Source organism: Nicotiana sylvestris, chromosome 8 (genome assembly GCF_000393655.2).
Source record: "Nicotiana sylvestris chromosome 8, ASM39365v2, whole genome shotgun sequence".
In the NCBI taxonomy this organism is placed as follows: domain Eukaryota; kingdom Viridiplantae; phylum Streptophyta; class Magnoliopsida; order Solanales; family Solanaceae; genus Nicotiana; species Nicotiana sylvestris.
In genome coordinates, this window is record NC_091064.1 from 90,170,487 (window position 1) to 90,183,268 (window position 12,782).

Here is a 12,782-nt window from a genome sequence, read left to right on the forward strand (position 1 = left end):
CAAGGATGAGGAAAGGAAATAGCAATCAGGCATCCACCTGGAGAACAAGGATGAAGAAAGGAAATAGCAATCAGACGTCCACCTGGAGAACAAGGATGAGGAAAGGAAATAGCAATCAGGCGTCCACCTGGAGAACAAGGATGAGGAAAGGAAATAGCAAGCAGGCGTCCACCTGGAGAACAAGGATGAGGAAAGGAAATAGCAATCAGGCGTCCACCTGGAGAACAAGGATGAAGAAAGGAAATAGCAATCAGGCGTCCACCTGGAGAACAAGGATGAAGAAGGGAAATAGCAATCAGGCGTCCACCTGGAGAACAAGGATGAAGAAAGGAAATAGCAATCAGGCGTCCACCTGGAGAACAAGGATGAGGAAAGGAAATAGCAATCAGGCGTCCACCTGGAGAACAAGGATGAAGAAAAGAATTAGCAATCAGGCGTCCACCTGGAGAACAAGGATGAAGAAAGGAAATAGCAATCAGGCGTCCACCTGGAGAACAAGGATGAGGAAAAGAATTAGCAATCAGGCGTCCACCTGGAGAACAAGGAAGAAGAAAGGAAATAGCAATTAGGTGTCCACCTGGAGAACAAGGATGAAGAATTGAAATAGCAATCAGGCATCCACCTGGAGAACAAGGAAGAGCAGAAGAAGTATTGGCAATCAGGCGTCCACTTGGAGAACAAGGATGAACAATGGAAGAATTAGCAGTCAGGCGTCCACCTGGAGAACAAGGAAGAACAATGGAAGAATTAGCAATCAAGCGTCCACCTGGAGAACAAGGAAGAAGCAAGGGAAATAGAAGAAATCAGGCGTCCACCTGGAGAACAAGGAAGAGCAGTTGGAATGTCAGCAATCAGGCACCCACCTGGAGAATAAGGGAATACAATTGAAGTATCAAGCAATCAGGCGCCCCCCTGAAGAACAGAATGGCAATTTATTTTGACATTACGGGTTGAAGCCAAAAGCCCGCCCATATAAGAAAGGAGCACACTTAGAGTCAATAAAGCAGAGGAGTCCAACCAAATCCCCAGCGGAAAACACCAAGAGTCACCAAGACATCAAGACAACAAGAAACGCAAAGGCATGATCTAGATTTTGTAATTCATATACCGTAGTCTAGTTTAGCTTTTTGTTTTTTCTTTAAAGCAGGGTGTAATAAGGAGGTCAGCAAGCAGTAAAAGCAGCACAAAACAGCAGTAACATCACAGTCCCATGGTAGTCCCAGCTACCAAAACTTCCCGAACTACATTGACCTGATTCCTTTATAGCCAAGGATATGTAGGAAACCTTTGAAGCAGAGGTTCGGTCAAATCTTTCAAAAAATGCTTCCCACGGAGTATTCGAACGGGCAAAAATCGCTCGTATCCGCTCACTTTATCTTTGCACGAAAACTCTTCGAGTTTCCGCACAAAGAGGGGCAGCTGTGAGCACGTGATTTTTGCCTCACAAGAACTACTCCAAAAGAAATCACAAATAATTGTTTTCCTAGTGTGCAATTTTTAGAATTTATGAGGCATTTATTAATTATTTGTGTTGTGTCCGTAAATGTTTACTTTGTCATAGTTAAATGAAAAAAAAATAAAAAAAAATACATGTTGTATGCTAGGATTTAATTATGCATTTAAGAATTAAAAGGGAAAATCACAAAAAAAATATGCATTTATCTTATTTTTCGTCATTTAAATGTGTCATTGTGTGATTAATATTTTGTCATGTGTGTTAATAGTTGTTAAAGGGTGATTAATATTTTCTGTAAGGGTAATTTTGATTTTTATAATTTTTAATTAGGAATTCAATAATTAAGGAATAAAATTAGAAAATGAAAAGAGTTGATTAAATGGGCAAAACGGATCTGGGCCAAGAATTTTTAAACAAAATCAGGCCCAACGTTCAAAGGACCCGGCCAAGTCCAGTATGCATACAACCAAATCCAAACGACGCCGTGTTGGCGCTTCAAATCTGGGCCATTGATTCGTTTTAGTCAAACGGTCCAGTTCAGCCCCTGCATAAATGAAACGACGACGTTTTAGGCAACCAGATCTGAACCGTTCATCCATCTTGATCCAACGGCCTCAAGAACTCACCCAAACCCGATCCATTTCACCCCCGGGCCAACCCTTTCCCCCCAACTTAAACCAAACGACATCGTTTGGTTAAGTGAGTTGATCCTGACCGTGGATTATGTTTGATCTGACGGTCAAGATCAATCCACCCCACCCCTATAAAAGCCTAAATCCTACCCCAGCCCCCAAACCAAACACCCCACCCCCATGTCCTGTTCATCATCTCTTTCAAGAGATCAGATGAACTCCACCGTCCACCACCGTGCACCGCCCACCGGAAATCGCCTCACGGCGGTTCCGGTGGTCCAAACAACCCCACCTTAACACCCTCGACTCCTCACAACCCCCTCTTTACGGATACAGGGTTAGTTTCCCTCGAATCAGACCACATAGTCTCGAATCTTCGATCGAAGGTTGGTCTGAAAATCCAACTTTCTCCGATGGTCTCCAAATTAACACCACAGTCTCCCCTGTCCATCCTCATCATGAACCTGTTAATAGCATGGTTCGAATCTTCTTGGAACTTCTCGAATCTTCATTTGAAGATTCGAGTAAAACCTAACCCTACCCAATGTACCTCAAACTCACACCAGTTATCCACCTGACCTCCCTCGTGCCTAAAACATCATTGGTTTGGTTCGAATATGTCTAGAAGTTTTCGAATTTGAGATCAAAGAATCTGAAACCCTAAAAATTCCAATCATGGAGTTTACCCAAATTAAATGAGGGATTGAGGTCTAAGAGACTTTAATCGAGGTATTCTCAATTGAGAATACTTCGAATAAAGTCTGTTCAGCCTCAAAAGGTCTGAATCCAAAGTTGAGCTTTTGTCCGTGTAAATTTGAAGATTCAGAGGTATTCTTCTTACTTCCTTTGTATCCTATGTGTATATTGTTGCCTGTTTCAGTAGCTTGTGTAATTTTTCATATTTTGTTTATTTGATTCTGTCTCATACCCGTTTATGTGATCAAATTATAACAATGTCTCTGTTTGTTGTGATTGTTTACAATATGTGTAATAGACTCGACTAAGTTCGTCGATTAGTTGTTTTATAAATTCCTGTTTCTGTTAATGTTGATTGAAACAACCTGTTTATCTACTTGTAGACTGATTGTTGACAATTATGGTAGTTAGTCATTCGATTAATGAGTGGTGTCAATTAATTAATTTCCGTAAAATCCTTGAGTCTGGCAATAATCCTGAAGTTATTTGATTTGCTTACTTTCATTATTTGTTGATCAATGTGAGCTATAATCATCTGATTAAGCTTCATTGATTAGTATGTCTGTATAAACTGAATCATTTCAATATTCTGTTTGGTTTTAATCCTGATTGTTAATTACCCAATTAGTTAAAAACTCTGTAAATATTGTTCTGACTTGGTAATCCAATGTTTTTCTTTTTCTCTGCGTTAAAGCCATAGGATTGGTTACAGTTGTTTGAACAGATTGTAGAATCTGTTCTGATTTTGTATTAAGAACAGTAATAGCAGTAGGATTATAAGGGTACTTTGGGGAATGAAACAGTAAGAACAGTGTGTTAGTGTTAATGTGTTATAGTGGAATGTTAACGGCTATTAATTAATGGGATAATGAGAAACAAAGGGTAATGGGAGTGCTGAAAATCAGGAAAAGGTTTTACTTAATGGGATTTAAAGTAGAAAAGCAGATTTTGAATAGGATTTTCTGATTTTAAAAGAAAGAAGGGGTCCAGGCAGCATTAGGGAGTAAGTTATATAAGAAGGGGAGTTGGGACTGATTTAAAAGGAGGAGACAGAAGAGAAACAGATAGAGAGAGAGGAATCTGAAAATTAGATAGATACACACAAGGATAGACACACAGGGAGATAAAAGAAAACTGAAAGATAGACAGAAACAAGAAACAAAAAAAAAACAGAAAAAGAGAACACTCACATACACACAGATTCTGAAACAGATATATAAGAAGGAAAAAAAATCAGAAATATAGTCTTCCTTGAATCTGTCTGGGTATGTTTGTTGATATTGTTTGGTTTAAATCTGAAATTTTTCTTAAAATTCTGTTACTGCTCGTCTGGTTCCAAGGGTCCTGTTATTTTTCTCAAATCTGCTGAATTATTTTGCAATTTCTGCTGATTTTGTTGCTGCTGCTACTGCTGAAATTTGCCTCTTTTACCCTCATTTCCAGGTATATATCTTTAGACTCGTGCTGTGGAAAGTTTCAACATTGCAAAAATGAATGAAGTTTGGAATTAATATTATGTCTTCTACTCGTTTAAGTCTATTAGTTTAAATTGCATCTTTGTTTCAGTTGGTTAATATAGTAGTATGTTTGACATGATGACTATTAGTTAATCATTCCCTTTTGAAGTTCGTATAAGTGTTGTAATAATGTTATCTATTTCAGAATCTCATTAAAGTATAATTATGATTGAATTGACAAGATAGGGAACATAGCATAAAGTTGAGCATTAATTAAGTCTTGTGACATTGTTAGTTAAGTAAGGAATAGTATGGAAATGTCAAAAAAACGGGTTTAATTACTAGCCTATTTTGTTAGATATCCGATTTAGTTGTGGATTGAATGATGTTAGTTGTATTTTGTTCATATATGGCGTACTAATGGTTATGTTTATAATCAATAGTTGAAAGGTGCAATGATAAAATCCGTTATGTTCACAATGTTGGAATATGGCGAATGGTGTAAAGGTATATTCGCGTTATATGTGATATCATCTTATTAAGTCAACAGGTAGATTAGTTCTCTTTCTTAATAACAAATGGCCTAGTTATTTGAATGCAATCAACTCATTTCTTTAAAAATAATGTAAAAGATAAGTCAACAATTTTTACAATGTGTAAAGTTAGTTTTTGCCAATAGTTCGCATAGGTTGAGAATAAAAATTGGTTTGATTACGTATATCCCAAACTCAATCATAAGCAGAATTAACCAAAATAATCATGCATATTGGATTAAGAACAAGTGATGTAGAAGGAGATTAGGCTTATAAATTGTAACAATTTTAAGAATGTAAATAGCATTCACTACAAATAGAATAATGAAAATTCTTCGAAAATATCGCTTCCTTCCATAAATCAATTCTTTTTTTAGTTTTATACGCAATTCACTTTTTGGGTATACACATATTGTATTTACGAGAAAAATGGTAGTATTAATCACATGTTTTTTATCTTTTTACTCTTTAAATTTGAATGGCTTGGAGGAATATAATTCATACGCGAAAAATATAATTTGCGGTCAACATCCAATAAATTGTGAATTCTTTTCGAGGAATTTAGAGGCGTCCCAAAATAGTGATTTCTCATGACTTTCACATAAAATATATGGATGTAATAAACAATTTGTGAAAAATTTATACTACCATCAAGAATATTCTGTGTAATTAGGGATGCGTTCGCGTGACCTGATTATACTCCAAAGGCAATTCGGATTATGCGTTCGCGCAATTTCGAGCATATTTTAATAAAAGAGGTTCTTCTGAGAATGTTAAATCAAACCCGAGATGTGCAGTTCACTATTTAATCATACAAGGGTGACGATGTTCTTAATTTTATTTTAAATTACGAACATATGATTTTTTTTATATAATAAAAAAAAAATATTATCAATCCTATTGTGTACACGTAAGCGTGACACAATTTTTCACGTTTTATATAAAAAATATATAATACGAATATACGTACGCGTGATTCGTTTCAAGAAAATCTTTAATTGTAAACAATCTAAACAGAGGCGGTAACAAAATCATGCAAATAAAAAAAAATGTATTTAGCAAATCGAGATAGTTAAGCCAAGTATAATAACGGTTAAGCGACCTTGCTAGAACCACGGAATTCAGGAATGCCTAACACCTTCTCCCGAATTAACAGAATTACTTACTCGGATTTCTGGTTCGCAGAATAACAAACAGAGTCATGTTCTCCTCGATTCGGGATTAAAACCGGTGACTTGGAACGCCTTAAAATTCCCAGGTGGCGACTCTGAAACAAACAAACAAATTCCGCTTCGACTGTCCTTTAATTGGAGAAAACTCCCTCGCACCCTCGCGGGGGCGGAAAAAGGAGGTGTGACAGCCAATTTTCAAAATAAATAAATGTATGTATACTTATGGAAGTAAAGAAATGTAAATACTTGGATAAGAGGAAACGATAGTGGCGGTTTAAATAGCCATTTTAAAAACAACTGAATGAGCTATTGGTAGGAATTACAGCGGTTTCATTTGCTTTAATTAAGAAAATGAAAATGCCACGTAAAGAACTGCTAAAAATACGGCGGTTATACAAATGTGAATTACATTGATTATTGAAAACCGCCGCAAACATGGCAGAAGGGATTACCGGGTTTTCGTGAACCGTCGCGCGTATTACGCCGGTTGAACCGCCATATACATAAATGCAACCGCCGCAAAAACACTTTTTTTTGTGATCTGAATGAGGAGATGTACTATACCCTGCTTTAGTTGATTACACTCCGTGAAAAGACATGTAGACTGAGAAATCAGTGAAGTAACAGCTATACTGAAGCACCATTGCACTGAACGATATTGTGTAAGAATTCCACGGCGTCTTTTCGAACAACGGAAGAAGAAGATTTGAATAGGCTGTTACCAACTAATTTGAATTAAGCTTTTCGTTACGTGTAACGAACCAGCCGGTTGTTTGAGTATTACAGCGTTGTTCTTCCTCATTTATTGCTTATTCCATGCTCATTTGTTATTACGTGACTTGCTGGGGTGGTTGGTTTGGTTCCCGGGATATTTCAGAATGAATTGAGACACTTAGTCCTAAGGTTGAAAGCCTAAGTTGAAAGATTTGACCGGATGTTGATTTATGTGTCAATGGCTTCGGAATGGAGTTTTGATGGTTCCAATAGCTCTGAAGGATGATTTTGGACTTAGGAGTGTGTCCGGATATTGATTTAGAGGTCTGTAGATAATTTTTGCTTGAATTGACGAAAGTTGAAAAGGTTGAAGTTTGGAGAATTGAGAAGTTTGACAGAGAGCTGACTTAATGGTTAACGGGCTGGGATTTTGGTTCCGGAAGTTGGAGTAGGTTTGTCGTACCATTTATGACTTGTGTGCAAAATTTGGGGCCAATCGAAGTTGGTTTGATAGGTTTCAACATCGATTGTAGAAGTTGAAAATTCATTAGCTGCAGTAGACTTGAATTGGGGTGCGATTCATATTATTGATGTTGTTTGATGTGATTTGAGGCATCGACTAAGTTGTATCGTGTTTCAGGACTTGTTGATATGTTTGGTTGAGGTCCCGGGGATTTCGGATGGTTGGCGGATTGGAATTGGACTTGGAAGAATTTCTGATGTTGCTGATGTCTGGTGTTATCGCACCTGCGGAGGATTGGTCGCAAGTGCCCGAACGCAGAAGCGAGCCAGGGGTCGCAGGTGCAGTCTTGTAGGAGTTAGGAAGTGGTCGCAGGTGCGAGGAGGTTTTCCTGCAGATGCGGAATTTGGTTGAGGTGGCTGGCGATCACAGAAGCGGAGGGGAACCGCAGAAGCGAAGGGTGGACCGCAAAAGCGGTCTCGTAGGCGCGATGGTTGGGCCGCAGGTACGACAGGTCGGGTGTTAAGTGCATTCCGCAGAAGCGGACCTTTTTCCGTAGAAGCGGGACCGCAGGTGCGGCTGGGAAGTCCGCTGGTGCAAAAATGCATGGGTAGAATATAAAGTCGAAGAATTCCGAGATTTCTTTATTGTTGGACTTTGCAAGCTCGGTTGGAGGCAATTTTTGAGATATGTTTCACGAGATTTCAAGAGGTAAGCCACTTTTGGTCATTTTTATCTATTAATATTGAATACTAGATTATGTGTTTTTAAGGTGGAATTTGGGAAATTTTTTACTAGGGATTGGAGAGTAAGATTTGGGGATTTGAGTGACGATCTGATATCAGAATTAGGTAATTTTGGTATGGTTGAACTCGCTATTGAATGAGTATTCGAATTTTATTAATTTTGTTGAATTCAGAGACGCGGGCCTGGGTTGACTTTTGAGTTGATTTTTTGACTTTTGTTAAAAACCTAGCTTTATCATATGTAATTGATTTCTATAGCTTGTATTGATTATATTAAGTTGTTTGTAGCTAGATTCGAGTCGTTCAGAAGCCGATTCACGAGGCAAGGGGTTGTTGGAGTAGAGATTTGCACGGTTTGAGATAAGTAACACTTCTAAACTTGGTTCTGAGGGAATGAATCCCTGAATTTCGTATTATGTGGTTGGTGTTGAGGTGACACACATGCTAGGTGACAGGCGTGCATCGTAGAAATTGTGATTCGGTCGATTCCGTGGAACTGTGTAGTCATGTAATCTTATTATTATCCATGAACTCTCTATGTGTTAGAGGAATTGAGCTGTGATTCATGTTATTAATCATGTTTAGGCTGTATGCTGGTATTGTTGGGACCCACACAGATCGTTTTGTTGTTGAATTATTTGCTAATTTGCAATATTGTACTTAGTCATATCTATCTTTTGCATATCATATCTTAGTCTCTGTTATCATTATTGTTACATCATATTATCATTATTTGGGCTGATTGTTATGAGATTTGTGAGCCCGAGAGACTGGAGAGATTGATGACTAAGTGAGGACGAGGGACTGATTGTGAATGATATTCATGGATTCGGGTTGCAAGCCGCAGCAAGATTTATTGATTCATGCCATGATTGGCTTATATTAGCGCTTGAGTAGGATCAACGTCTCCGGAGTCTGACATACCAGCAGCGAGCGCATGTACTTACTGAGTGCGATTACGAGTGCCAAGTGCGAGTGTCGAGCTCGAGTGCCGAGTGATTGAGATGCTGAGTGACTGGGAGTACTAAGTGATTGAGCATGCTGAGTGAGATTTAATACTCCGAGAGTATGTATATGACTTTATCACTGTGTTGCACTACAGTTGGCATGCATAATTAACATGTAGATATAGAGATGTAACATTCCTCATATCAGTCACATTTGGCATATTTTCTGTGTTGAATTTAAACTGTTAAACTTGAAAGCATGTCTGCATTTTTGTACTGTTAAAATCTGCATTTGGACTGTACCTGTCTGATCTTGTTACTATTTTTAGCCCAAGGTTAGTTTTGTTACTAATTGAGTACATTTAGTCGGTTGTACTCATACAATACTCTACACTTCGTGTGCAGATCCAGGTACTTCTGGGCACGACAGTTGCTAGCTTTAGAGCTTTATCTGTTTGGAGACTATTGAGGTAGCTGCCTTGGCGTCCGCAGACCTCGACTATCCTTCGTTTCAGTTTATTTGCACTATTATATCTTTCTAGACAGTTGTTTTTAGCAGTTAGACAGTGTTGTCATATAGATACTTATCTACTCAGTGACATCTGGATTTTGGGGGATTTTATATTGAGTCTCGGTATTTTCTTATCATCTATTTATGAGATTTTCACTATTAAGGTTATTTCATTATTTTTTTAATTTAAAGATGCGTGGTTATTTGTAATTGTCGGCTTACCTAGTATTGCGATAGGCGCCATCACGACATGTGAGATTTTGGATCATGACATCATGTTAGTACTTTTTGCTTTAGGTCCAATTTTGCTAAGAGTTTTCTACTAGGGGCGACTCAATATTGTCGTTCTCCTAAAGTCAAATCTTGACAAGAGGTCTTAATTTTTTCTTTTACTAAAAAAAATTTTCTTTATATTTTTATTTGATTTCTATTTTCCTAACTTTTTGAAATGCAAAATTATTAATAATTTTATTAGAATCTTATTCTAATAGTTAAGATCATATCACTAATCCTTTTAATCACTACTAATACATTGTTGATCCTAAGTAAAAACTTATCTATTTTAATTTAGACAAACTTCTTTTTCCGCAAATAAAATTATTTTAGGAACATTATTCTATAAGGAAGATAGGTATTTGAAAAATAATTAGGCCTTGTTATTTGATTGAATATATCAATTAGATTATTGTCTTCTACTTATAATATTTTCTGTAACACTTTTAATTCGAAAAACAAGTCTAAACTATCAATAACATAGTGACTATTATATTTTTATCGAGGTTAAAGCAATATTCTTTTCAGATTATTATCATCTAGTGATCTCAATTTTTCCCACTAAATAGAAAATAAAAGATATTTTCATACTCTTCGAATTATTCAAATCTCAACGGTTGGCATCAGTAACTGTCATGACCCAAAATCCCTCCGAAGGAGTCGTGATGGCACCTAGTCTCTATACTAGGTAAGGCTAACATTAACTAAAATAATATGAATATTTACTAGTTTTAAATTAAATAACTCTGAACAATTACAATTCCCCAAAACCGGTGTTACAAGTCATAAGCCTTTCTAAGAGTAGTTATACAAAACCGATACATCATTGATCTAGAACAAAAGGAACCAATGAAAATAAGTACAACCAAAGGTGACTCCGAGGCCTGCGAATGCAGCAGTAGGATTACCTTGAGTCTCCACCGCGACGATCCGCATAGCTACTACCGATCAAATACCTGGATCTATACACAAAAAAAATACAGAAGAGTAGTATGAGCACACCACAGCAGTGCCCAGTAAGTATCAAGACTAACCTCGATGGAGTAGTGATGAGGAACAATTAAGACACATACTGGTCAAATAAATTGAACAGAATAGGATAATAAACTATCAACATAAGGATAACAAAGTAATATCAACAGCACGGAGAAGAACAAACTGCGATCAGTAGAAACAATAAAGGGAAATACGGATGGAAACGAAAAATAACCAAGTAAATTAACACCAACATAACTGAGACACAGACAAGTAAAATATACTCAATTAAGGAAGGTGATGCCAACTCAATCAATCATATTATTTCCGATGCACAATTCCAGCCATTTCAAAACTCGATGTCTCATATCATGACCTCAATTTCCCAACCTTTAGTACACCCGACACCTTGGTACCCACATAATTCTATCTCACTTTGAACAACATTCTCATATTACTCAGTACAAAATATCCGTAACAGATGCAATTAAGAAGTTCAAGGAGTCTCATTCACCTAACATAAAGTAGAGTACAACTTCTAAACCAATTAGGAAACCAACAAGAAATGATGAAGTTGTTTTTAGAAATTATTTGAATAAAGAAAGTAACCTTTTTAATTGAAATATAACATCGAATAAATTATTATCTTTAACATGGGATTTATAAAATTAAAACTTCGTAGAAATTCCTTTTTAAGTAAAATATAACCTCAAATGGTTTAAGGAAACTTAATTGAGAAACTAATTGAATTAAAAATATAACAATTATTGAAATTTGAAGTATTGAAAAATACATATAAATATGGCGAGTTACTATTTAAAAATTCATACAAAGCAGCACAGTATAAATTCCTTTATTTTGAATCACGATATTACTAATAACATAACTGGACAGGAGAAAAATGTTCAACGTAGTAAATTTACCTTAAAAATGACTCCACTCAGAATAATAGTTTTAGGGAAAGAACTCAAGGAATAACGTCAAGTCAATAACTCAATGTCAATAACCCGATCTTCACAACTTAGTGAAACCCGAAATACAAATTGTCAAGTTTTAAATGAATGAACTAGGATTTTCTCAGTATTCAGATATAACCAAATCCTAAATGAAATGTAAAACCAACGGATAACGTGTATAGTCAAAAGGAATATATAAGCATATATATACATTGATGGGGCGCGCATCCCGATCCCACCAATCCTCCTTTATTCCTCCTCAATAATTAAAATAAAATAAATAGTATATATTTATTGCGGCATGCATCCGATCCTACCAATCCTCCCTTATTTCTCCTTAACAATTACGTTAAGAGTAAATAGTATTTATATCACCATATCAGTAACAACATGATCAGTCTCCCTTATTACTCCTCGTTGCGGCGTGCAACCCGATCCCACCAGTCCACCCTTATTACTCCTTAATATATATATCACCCTTATTCCTCCTGTTGTGGCGTGTAACCCGATCCCACATGTCCGCCCCTATTGCTCCTTATTGCGGCGTGCAACCCGATCCCACCAGACAACATCAATTCTCCCTTATTCCTCCTCAACATATCAACAATCCAGCATAGTTTAAAATCAACAACAACAACAATTCAACAACCCAATCACAAGGATTTCTACCACAAAGAGTATGAATACACGACAACGAGAGAATTACGGAAAAACCAAGAAGCACAATAACTTTAACAAAACAACAGGACATAATAAACACATAATAACTACACCGACAACCATAACAATTTGGACACATAACATATATGCACGGGGTCATAAAGGAATTCACAATTAAGAGATAACAAAATAGTAAGGAGAACAATCACTTCAATTAAGACAAATAAGGGCCAAGTAACAAGTAAGAGTTAGAGGAAAGCTAACAACAATGTATGGAGCATATAGAGGTAAAACAAGCAATTAGGAAACCCAATCATATCAAAAAACTTCTCATTTAATGAACATAAGGACCTAAGAACCCTAAAGGCAAATTTCCCACAAATAAGTTGTAGCACACACTTGTCACCTCGCGTGCACGGACTACAATTAGCATAGAAGACTCAAATCCTAAGGGGAAGTCCCCCACACAAGGTTAGGCAACATACTTACCTCAACCCGGCCAATTCAATACTCAATTTAGCTTTTCCTTTACCAATTCATCAACGCTCGGCTCAATCTAGCAAAAAACGACTTGAATACATCAAACAATGCAAG